The sequence below is a fragment of the Ursus maritimus genome, unplaced genomic scaffold, assembly GCF_017311325.1.
Source record: "Ursus maritimus isolate PB19 unplaced genomic scaffold, ASM1731132v1 scaffold_10, whole genome shotgun sequence".
NCBI lineage: Eukaryota > Metazoa > Chordata > Mammalia > Carnivora > Ursidae > Ursus > Ursus maritimus.
The window spans coordinates 38,794,443-38,806,709 of record NW_024423344.1 but is presented as its reverse complement, the minus strand read 5'-3'; the positions used below and the strand labels follow the sequence as shown (position 1 = coordinate 38,806,709).

The 12,267-nt window shown below is 35.8% G+C and overlaps 1 pseudogene; it reads left to right on the top strand.

The window, feature by feature from the left end:
* The first annotated feature begins 1,443 nt into the window (after window positions 1–1,443).
* LOC103677658 lies at window positions 1,444–8,353 on the top strand (annotated as a pseudogene).
* Window positions 8,354–12,267: the final 3,914 nt, after the last annotated feature.

The window sequence follows — 12,267 nt, the reverse complement described above, 5'->3', positions numbered from 1 at the left end:
GAATGAAAGGGGAGAGATCACGACCAACACCAATGAAATAGGAAGGATCACTAGAAACTTTTATCAACAACTTTAGGTCAATAAATTAAACAACCTGGGAGAAATGGATGCCTTCCTAGAAACCTATAAACTACCAAGACTGAAACAGGAAGAAATTGATTATTTAAACAGATCGATTAATTATGAAGAGATTTAAGCAGTGATCAAAATCCTCCCAAAAACAAGAGTCCAGAGCCTGATGGATTCACCGGGGAATTGTACCAAACATTCAAAGAAGAAATAATACCTATTCTCCTGAAGCTGTTTCAAAAAATAGAAGAGAAGGAAAACTACCAAACTCATTCTATGAGGCCAGTATTACCTTGATTCCCAAACCAAGCAAAGACCCCATCAAAAAGGAAAAATACAGACCGATATCCCTGATGAATATGGATGCCAAAATTCTCAACAAGATCCTAGCTAATAGGATCCAACAGTACATTAAAAGGATTATCCATCATGACCAAGTGGGATTCATCCCTGGGATGCAAGGGTGGTTCAACATTTGCAAATCTATCAGTATAATACATCATATCAACAATAAAGAGTCAAGAACCATATAATCCTCTCAATAGATGCAGAAAAAGTATTTGACAAAATACAGCATCCTTTCCTGATTAAAACCCTTCAGAGTGCAGGGATAGAAGGTACATTCCTAAACAACATTCCTGGAAAAATCTGGTGATATCTACACAAAGTCTGTAGTTTAGGTAACAGCAAGATGCCAGTGTTAATGTCTTATTTTTGATAGTTAGCGATGGTTATGGGAGCTGTGAGCATCTGGGAAAGCAAGGGGGAGAGTATGCCAGGTCCTCCCTGGACTGATTGCTCAACCTCTCTGTAAATCTTAAACGATTTCAAAGTAAAGAAAAAACATGCCAAAGGATCTAGAGGAAAAGGCTGATAACATGCCTAAAGAGGAAAATTTCCAAAAGACATACGAACTATTAAAAAACAACAAGAGGAAATGTCAGAACTAAAAGATATTGATGATACCTGTGTCTACACAGCAGAAATCCTGAATGAATTGTTCTGTGGCCTGGAGCAGGCAGTTGGAGTGTGTGTGTAATTTCCCAGGCAATTCTAATCATAGCCAAGGTTGGGAACTACTGGGCTAGCCTAATGGAATTAACATTAAAATATAAAGAAGCTATATACACATTTTCCTTGACTCACTGATGTCCTAATATTGTAAGCAGAAAATGCATTTAATATACCTAACCTATAGAATATTATAGCTTAGCCTGGCTTACCTTAAAGGTGCTCAAAATACTTATATTAATCTACAGTTCAACAAAATCATCTAACACAAAGCCTGTTTTATAATGAAGTGCTGTGCATCTCGTGTAATTGGTTGACTACTGCACTGAAAGTCATAACCAGAATGGCTGGTATGGGTACAGAATGGTCAGCAGTGTATGCGTACCCGCCGTTGTGATGGCGTGGCTGACTGGGGCTGTGGTTCGCTCCAACTGCCCGGCAGCAGGAGAGAGGATCTTAAGGCACATCCCTGGTCTGGGAAAAGATCAAAATTCTGAATTCGAAGTACAGTTTCTACTGAATGTGCATCCATTTCACACCATCATAGAGCCAAAAACTCGTAAGTGGAACCATTGTAAGTCAGGGGCTGTCTGCGCCGAGTGTTCGGATGTCCCTAGGACCATTCCCATGTTTGAGATTTCCTAGAAGGGCTCAAGCAAATCTGCATATCGTCTTCCCATGGCTAAGATGACTTACAGCCAGATCGTAAGAGAAGAGACAGCGGTCGGGAGGAATCCCATGCGGGCTTCCGTGTTTTTTCTCCCTCCCACGAGGGGGACACCTGAGCATGCTTCTTTCTCCGGCACCAAGCATGCGGCGCTTCTTGCCCAGGGAAACTGGAGAATGCGTGGTTCTCACTAGAACAGTCCAGGGTTTCGAGTGGCAGCTTGTCACATAGGCACCCTCTGCTTAATATGCTCGCAAATTCCAGACTCCCAGAAGGAATGGAGGTGCACTGCACAAAAACCACATTGTACCAACGCTGAGGCCCAGAGAGCCACCTTATTAGTTAAGAAAAGTTGTATATCACTGGAGGATCTGTTTACCGATCAAGATCCCAGATGCCAATTTGCAAGTTGGTTCAGCCACTTTGGAAAACAGTGTGGAGGTCCCTTAAAAAGTTAAAAATTGAGCTACCCTATGATCCAGCAAATGCACTACTGGGTATTTACTCTAAAGATACAGACGTAGTGAAGAGAAGAGCCATATGCACCCCAATGTTCACAGCAGCATTGTCCACAAAAGCTAAATTGTGGAAGGAGCCGAGATGCCCTTCAGCAGATGACTGGATTAAGAAGATGTGGTCCATATATACAATGGAATATTACTCAGCCATCAGAAAGAACGATTACCCAACATTTACAGCAACATGGAACCGACTGGAGGAGATTATGCTAAGTGAAATAAGTCAAACAGAGAAAGACAATTATCATATGGTTTCACTCAATTACGGAACATAAGAAATAGCAGGAAGATCGGTAGGAGAAGGAAGGGAAGAATGAAGGGGGTTAAATAGAAGGGGAAATAACTATGAAAGACTATGCACTCTGGGAAACAAACTGAAGGCTTCAGAGGGTAGGGGGGCGGGGGATTGGGATAGGCCGGTGATGGGTATTAAGGAGGGCACATATTGCAGGGAGCACTGGGTGTTATACGCAAATAATGAATCATGGAACACTACATCAAAAACTAAGGATGTACTGTATGGTGACTAACATAACATAATAAAAATTATTATTGGAAAAAACCATAATAAAAAATTATTATTAAAAAAAAAAACCAAAGAAACAAAGTAATGACCAGGAGCAGACATGATGGAAAGACAGAAACTAATAATCCTTATAAAAATAGTAATAATAATCCTTGATCACACTGCTGTGTGGTTTCCTTCTTACATTGTTCTCATAGCAACATCATGTATTAGAACTAAATTCCCCAGTATTTGATAGATAAAAAATGGATATTTTGGAGAGTTAACTAACTTCAAAGTGTGGGTTTAGGCATGAATAAAAACATTCTGACTCAAAAGCCTTTGATCTTTTTAACTTGTGGATTTTCATTTTAGTTCCTTCTAGAATGTAATAAATCATAAAAGTGATTGAGATGTAGAATTAAAAGAACAATTTGGATCATAGTGCCATAAACCATAGGATAGATGGGTCTCTTATTGTAGTCAAAGATGTGGAGGAGAAAAAACATATATGTGAATGGATCTGATTAACACAAAGTCTTGACACTGCCCTTAATAACTCAACATCCAAATTAATGCAATTGCTTGAAACTAATGTAACTGAAATCTTGTGGGGTAAACAAATCAACATATATAATATATATTTATATATATTAATAATATATAATAATGTTTTATATTATATATATTATATATATTATATATATTATATATTAATTATGATGGGGAGTCTATTTTCATTTACTAAATACCCTGTAATTTCCTATATGATACAATTCAAGTTTCATCTTAAAAGCTCAATGAAAGCCCTTAACACTCTGACCCTAACTTACCTTACAAAATATATTTGGACTGTGTGGCATGTCTCTTAAAAAACTATGAACCTGCATATCTCTGCTCATAATAATTTCTCTGTTCATATTATTTTCTAATGCTCCCTCCCCATCTCAGCTTAGAAATATAATGTTCCTTTTTTCTAAATGTAAATGTTACTTCAGCAAATTCTTCCAGGTCAAGACAGAAGTAAGCATTGCCCTCTTCAACCTTCATCCATCCCCTTGAAGCTCTTCCCTTAAGTAAATGGGAGCATTAGCAACTTTTTGAGCACAGAACCTTGAAAGAAAAAAGACTGCCTTGAAATCCTAGCTGGACAATTTATTAGGTACTTGATTTTGGCTACATTGCTTCAACTAAATACATTGTACTTTCCCCATAGAAAATTAGGAGTTAGTATTTTATAAAGATGTTGGAAAAAATAAATAAGATAAGGCATATAAAGTACACATTCCATTATGCATATCAGCCTCAGTTTAATATATATTTTTTAGCCTTATAGTAAAGTCAACTTTTGAGATTTACCTTTACTATATACATTCTATTAGACATAAAATTATAAATAAAATATATGAATGTACTTAAAACATTTCTGAATCTATATTTTCAATTTGTTTCATTTGTTGGAAGAAATAAATTCCATAGTATTAGCATTTCTTTCAATCACCAAGATGTGATCTGTTTTCCAATATTGAGAGATTTTCTAACAAGTTCATATTCATATTCTATTACCTTTCATTTATGTACACACACACACACAAATCCTGCTGTCCTTTCCAAGTTTGGCAACATTGCTAAACTAAAGCAACTCCTGTGCTTATGGACCAAATTCAAATTCCCTATTTTACTGACTGCTTAATTCCTGCAAAATTAAGCCACCTGCTTACTTAGTACAACATTACATTAACTCATTTTGATTATACTGCAGACTGCAAGTGCCAATGTAAATAGTGACTAGGCACATCTCCAAAATATTTTCTAGCAGCATATTCTGTGCTCTGTGGACACTTTTAACTGACCTACGTGTTGATAATCATTCAATAGGCAGTAAAAATGTTAGCATAAAATAAATACTCAAAAAAGAGGGAAAGCAACAAACACAAGTTATCCAGCAATAATAAGGAAATTTATATGGAAGCTGGAATTCAGTATGTGGAATCATACCATCACACTCCCCAAGGACAAAAATAAAAATGCATCACAAAATGATCTCCACTTGTAGTTATGTACTTCTTCTTTGATCAACTTGATTAGAACAATACATAATCAGAGGTTACACACACATACAAGCACAAATTCAATAATCCTGGATTTTCATGACCTAAATTCATCAACATATTGCCAAATTATCTCATTTCTTCTAGCTGTTAGAAAATATGTACCCCACATACAGAATGTACTTCTTGACTGACTTACATTTCAAGAAATTTTAGGAACTATCTATATTATATTCCTTCAAATTTCCCCTCACTCTCTCTAAATTGCCTTTAACAGTTTAAAGATATCATCTTATATACACATATATAAAATGTATACATCATAAATACATGCCTGCATACATATATAGATCTTTTTGTATACACACATATACATACATGTATATGTCATATATGGATACATATATGTATGTGTGTATATCTGTGTGTGTGTGTGTATCATTATCTGTGAAAATGGCAGAGTAGGAAGCACCAGGAATGTGTCTCCCTACTGAGATAACATTGCAATGGCAGAACCTGCCTGATGTAACTATATTAGAACCTGAGTTTACTGAAGGCTTACAATTTCCAAATGAAGGCTTATATGGTAAACTGAAGTTAATTTCAGTCAATTTCAGCTCTTAGCACAGTAGCACCTACCCATCTCGAACCCCTCTGGCCATAGCAGCAGCTCAGCATGTTCCAGAAGTGGCTTGGCCACATAGCTTGTGGGAGCCAGGGTGGGCAAAAAGGACCCTGTCCTCCAAATATCAAGTATCTCTGCTGTGACTGCTGATTACTGCTTCTGATCTCAAAGAAGTAGAGAAATGTTATCAAAATTAAGAAAAAAGAAAGAGGGAAGGAAGGAAGGAAGGAAGGAAGGAAGGAAGGAAGGAAGGAAAAGGGAAAGAAGGAAATAAAGAAATGGTTGTTAAATACTGACTGAAGATATACCTTATTATCAAATATACTAAAGCATACAGTGTAGAAAACATTTATGCAAAATCTAAAGGACAATACCAAGCAAACAAAGAAATGTACTATTGTGAGCAAACATTCTATTCAACAATTAATACTATGTGGTTCAGCTTCCTCTCATTATCTGTAGAATTGATTCCATACTTTATTCGGACACTCCTCACATATTTCAAATCACACTTATCACTGTCTTGTTAGACAATTTCCTTTCCCACATAAATTTCCTTGTTTATTCATTTCCTCTCTTCTAAAATGTTTTACATCTTAAGTATAATGTTTTCCACAGCTTAAGTACAAATACCTTCTTTAGTCCTCCTGTTACAAAAAGCCCCGTAATAAACTCATATTAATTTCCATGTTTTAGAATTTTATCTTTTATTTGAAGAAGAGAGCGCATGACAGAGGATGAGGATGGGGGGAGGGGCAGAGGGAGAAGGAGAAGCAGACTCTCCAGGGAAGCAGACTCCCCACTGAGCAGGGGGTCTGATGTGGGGCTCTATTCCAGGACCTTGAGAACATGACCTGAGCCAAAGGCAGACACTTAACCAACTAAGCCACCCAGGCACCCCTTGTTTCCATTTTTTAATTATGGTAGAATTACATAATATCCACCATTTTAACCATTTATAAGTATATAATTTAGTAACATCAAGCACATGAACAATGTTGTGTGACCATTACCATTATCTTCTTCAATAATTTTTTTATCATCCTAAATAAAAACTCTGTATTCTTTAAGCATTAACTTATTATTCCCCTTTCCATTTAGCCCATAGTAACTTCTATTCTACTTTTTGTATTTATGAATTTGACCACTCTAAGAATCCCCTACAAGGAAAATCATACAATGTTTATCTTTTTGTGACTGACTTCACTTATTTTAAGTCTTCGAGGTTTATCCGTATTGTAACATGTGTCAGAATTTCCTTCATTTTTAAGCCTGAATAATATTCCATTGAGAGTACATACCACATCTTGTTTATCCATTCATCATTCAGTGGACACTTGGATTGCTTCCCTTCCACTTTTTCACTTTGTGAATAATGTTGTTATGATTAGTTATAGAAGTATCTGTGTGAGTCCCTGTTTTCAATTTTGGGGTACATGCCCCAAAGTGGTATTAATAGATCAAATGACTAATTATATTTTAATTTTTTGAGGACCATCATACTGTTTTCCACAATTTGCATCATTTTATAGTCCCACTAGTAACAGTGCATGAGGGTTCCAATTTTCTACACCTTTACCACAGTTGTTAGTTGTTTTTTTTTTTAAATAATAGTCATCCTAGTGAGTATAAAGTGGTATCTCACTGCGGCTTGATTTGTATTTCCCTAATGATTAGTGATGTTGAGCATTTTCTGTCATGACCATTCACATACATTATTTTGATAAATGTCTACTCAGTCATTGCCAATTTTTAAAAAATTGTGGCAAAGAATATATAATATTTCTCACCTTACCCCCTTCTAAATGTATAGCTTAGTAACGTTAAGTATATTCACATTAGCTCCTGGTGTGATTCCATTCTGCATGGCTGTTCTGTGGAATAGTAGTCATTTGTCTCCATCCACCTTCTCTCCCACCCAAGTGTGGAAGATTTGATGGACATGGACATGAGCCCCCGGAGGCCCCAGAACTATCTTTTTGGTTGTGAACTAAAGGCTGACAAAGATTGTCACTAAGGTGGATAATGATGAAAATGAGCACCAGTTATTCTTAAGAACAGTCAGTTTAGGAGCCGGTGCAAAGGATGAATTGCACATTGTTGAAGCAGAGGCAATTAAAGTCACACTGGCAACTCTGAAAATGTCTGTACAGCCAACGGTTTCCCTTGGGGGCTTTGAAATAACACCACCTGTGGTCTTACAGTTGAGATGTGGTTCAGGGCCTGTGCATATTAGTGGACAGCACTTAGTAGCCCTGGAAGAAGATGCAGAGTCGGAAGAGGAAGAGGAAGAGGATGTGAAACTCCTTAGTATACCCAGAAAGAGTTCTGTCCCTGGAAGTGGTAGCAAGGTTCCACAGAAAAAAGTAAAACTTGCTGCTGATGAAGATGATAATGATGAGGAAGCTGAAGAAAAGGCTCCAGTAAAGAAATCTATAGGAGATAATCCAGCCAAAAATGCACAAAAATCAAACCAGAATGGAAAAGACTCAAAACCGTCAATAAGAAGATCAAAAACATCAAGAATATTTCAAAAAATAGGAAAAGACTTCCAAAACACCAAAAGGACCTAGTTCTGTAGAAGACATTAAGGCAAAAATGCAAGCAAGAACAGAAAAAGGTGGTTCTCTTCCCATAGTGGAAGCCAAGTTCATCAATTATCTGAATAATTGCTTCCAGATGACTGACCAAGAGGCTATTGAAGATCTCTGGCAGTGGAGGAAGTCTCTTAAAGAAAATAGTTTAAACAGTTTGTTAACATTTTCAGTCTTATTTCATTTCTGTAACAGTTGGTATCTGGCTATCCTTTTTATAATGCAGAGTGGAACTTTCCCCACCGTGTCTGTAAATGTTGTCCAGGTTCCATTACCAAGAATGTGTTGTCCAAAATACCTGTTTAGTTTTTAAAGATGGAACACCACGTTTTGCTTGGTTTTAAGTATGCATGGAATGTTATGATAGGATATAGTAGTAATGGTCAGACAAATGGAAATGGTGGGGAGACAAAAATACACATGTGAAATAAACTCAGTATTTTAATAAGGTAAAAAGAAAATATATTCACATTAGTGTGCAACAGATTTCCAGAACCTTTTCATTTGCAACACTGAATCTATAACCACAAAATACTAACTACCCTTTTCCATATCCCTATCCCTTGGCAACCAACTTTCTACTTGATGTTTCTTTTTTTTTTTTTTTTTTAAGATTTTATTTATTTGTCAGAGAGAGAGCATGCGTGAGAGAGAGCACATGCAGGGGGAGCAGCAGGCAGAGGGAGAAGCAGACTCCCCACTGAGCAGGGGGCCCAATGCAGGACTCGATCCCAGGACCCCGGAATTATGACCTGAGCCCAAGCAGACGCTTAACCAACTGAAGCACCCAGGCATTCCCTACTTTATGTTTATGATTTTTTTTCTATTTTAGACACTTATGAGAAAAATGATATGGTTCTCTGTCCTTTTGTGATTAACTTATCCTACTTAACTGAATATCTTAAGGATCATCAATGTTGTAGTATGTTACAGGATTTCCTTCTTTTTTAAGGCTTCGTAATATTCCTGTGTGTGTTTGTGTGTGTGTGTACACATATATATACACCACATATTTTCTTTAATATTTTAATTAATTAATTAATTAATTAATTGGAAAGGGAGAGAGAGAGAGGAGCAGAGGAAGAAGGACAAGCAGACTCTGTGCCCAGCACAGAGCCTGACACAGGGCTCAATTTCATGACTCTGAGATCTTGACCTAGCCAAAATCAAAAGTTGGACCCTTAACTGACTGAGCCATTCAGGTGCCCCTTACATTTTCTTTATCCATTCATCTGTTAATGAATATTTGGGTTGCTTCTACCCTTTGGATATTGTGGATAATACTACAATGAACATAAGTATACAGATACTCCTCAAGATCCTGCTTTGAATTCTTTATATACCCAGAAGTAGGATTGCTGGATCATATAGTTATTCTATTATTTTTAAAAAATTGTTGAGGAAACTTCATACTGTTTTCCATAATGGCTTTAACATTTTACATTCCCATCAACAGTGCACAAGGGTTCCTATGTCTCTGTATTTTCACCAACACTTACTAATTTCTGTCCTTTTGATAACAGCTTTCCAATGGGTGTGAGGTAATTATCAGTAATGTTGGTGATATTAGTAACGTCAAGCCTCTTTTCATGTGCTTAAAGATCACTTGTGTATCTTTTTTGGAGAATAAGTATTCAAGTTGTATGCCTATTTTTTAAGTGAGTTAATTTGTTGTTGTTGTTGTTGAGTTGTAGAAGTTCCTTATATATTCTATATATTAATCCCTTATCAGATAAATAAGATTGACAATTATTTTTTCCCATCTGTAAGTTGCCTTTTCATTCTGTTGTTTCCTTTAATACACAGGAGTTTTAAAGTTTGCTGTAGGCCACTTTTTAAAAAGTTTGTTGCCTGTGCTTTTGGTGTCATATTCAAGAAATCACTGGCAAATCAAATGTCCTGAAATTTTTCCCTAGATTTTCTTATAGGAGTTTTATAGTTTTAGTCTTACATCTTTGATCCATTTTGAGTTAATTTTTGTGCATGGTATTAGCTAAGGGTCCTAATTCATCCTTCTGCATAGGGATATCTGTTTTTCCCAGCACCCTTTGTTGAAGAGATGATTCTTTCCCCCATTGAATCATCTTGACACCCTTTTCAAAAATCATTTGTTCTTATATGCAAAGGTTCATTTCTGGACTTTCTTTTCTGTTTCAATAGTTCTATATATCTGCCTTTATGCTAATAAAACATAATCTTAATTGCTTTTGCTTTGTAATGTGTTTTGAAACCAGTTAATATAAATCCTCCAGCTTTGTTCTATTCAAGTTTGTTATGGCTATTCAGAGTCCCTTGACATTCCATATTATAGGATGTTTTACTCTTTTTCCACAAAAAAGAAATTGCCATTGGGATTTTGTTAGGGATTACAGAGAATCTTTGGATCCCTTCCATTAGTATAGACATTTTAAGACTTTAAGTGTTCCAATATACAAACATGGAATGTCTTTCATTTCAGCTATGAAGAATCAGTGAACTCTCACATTCTTTGCTGTCTGATTTCATACAGGAAGGACATTCTCTCCTCAGTCTTGTCAATATTGTTTCAGTGCTTCTGAGTATCTTACCTCTCCATATAAATGTGAATTAAAAATAAATAAAAATAAACTTGAGAATTAGTCAATATCCATACAATAACTTTATGGAATTTTGATTGGGTTTCACTGAATCTATAGATAAAGTTGAGAAGAATTGAGATCTTAACAATATTGAATCTTCCCATCCATGAAAATCTCTTAATTTATTTATATTCTTTGATCTCCCTCATCATAGTTTTTATTTTCCTCATTTAGATTTTGTACATATTTTGTTGGTTTTATACCTATGTATTTCCTTTATTTTGGTGCTAACGTAATTTGTATTATGTTTTTAAATTCAAATTCTAATTGTTCAATTGTTCAATGCTTGTTTTAAAACTTGTTATAAAAACCCAACCTTAGTTTAACATTGTATTATCCAAACTAAATAGAATTCTTAATTCCACAGGTTTTTTTTGTTGATTCATTGAGATTTTCTACCTAATCACGTTATCTGTGTACATAAACAGTTTTCTTTTTCCCCTCCTTATTTGTATACCTTTCATTTTATTTTCATGTCTTACGGCATTAGCTAGAACATCCAACACACAAAGTCTGCCTCTAAGAATTCGTCAGTTACTATGTAAATGGTCTATCAAGGTTACTGGATTCAGCAGCTTCTGCTTTAGAAGAGCTCATCTCTCTCTCTTTCTCTTTCTCCTGTTCCCAAATTTTCAGAGTGGTAGTTTCTTCTGTGACCAAGAGCCTAATGTCCCCTGAGCTTGACTAAATTTTAGACAGATTTCTTCCTGATTATAGATTCCTGAACTCCCTTTCCTTGAACTATTTACTTTAGAATATTCACAACTGCCAATTCTTGTTTTGTCCCTTTGTAATTACCGTAAATCCTCTTCCAAACTCTTGCATATTTTATGACCCAGTAATGTCCTTCTTAAAGACCTGGGAATCATCTCTTTGAAATATAAATATCAAAAGAGGTCGGACGCTATCTCTCATTTTCTGAAGAAGGGTACAGAGTATAACTTTGATGGCTGTCAAACAGCAAACTCAGAATGCCTGATTACACAGAAAAATATTGGCACTCAGAATAATTTAATGTGCCCACCATATCCCACTGATTAACCTCTTCTAGTACTTTTACTCTATGAATAATATCCTTCAGGTTTTTCACTTGCTCACCCTAGTACTTAAAAATTCTGCTTTCTGTTTCAGTGGAGTTGAATTTAGTCTCTCTCCCCTACTGCAATAATTTTAAAGAAAGTCTTCCTTGCTTGTTTAATTCTGCACAGAATTTTTGTTTTGACACCTTTGACCTCAATATTCCAACAAATCTAAGAAAAATCACTGGTTTTCAACTGTTCAGCTTTCTTTTGTTGTTGTGAAGGCAGAACTTATGACTTGCAAACTTTTCAAATGTTGGAATACGAAGAGGAAGTCTAGATAGACTAATCCTTAATTTCAAACTTCCTAAGCAGCAAGGAACTGAGGGAATGATTTGTGTGTCTTTCTTCAACTGAGGGAATGATTTGTGTGTCTTTCTTAGTATACTCAAGTAGTAATGTGACCAGAAGAGATTCTAGGAAATATATTTGAGTCCTGGGAATTCTCTGGATCATCTTCTGTTAAACCCTAATAGATTTTGCATCAATAAAGCAAATGGAGACTGATATTATTATAAATTTGACCTAAT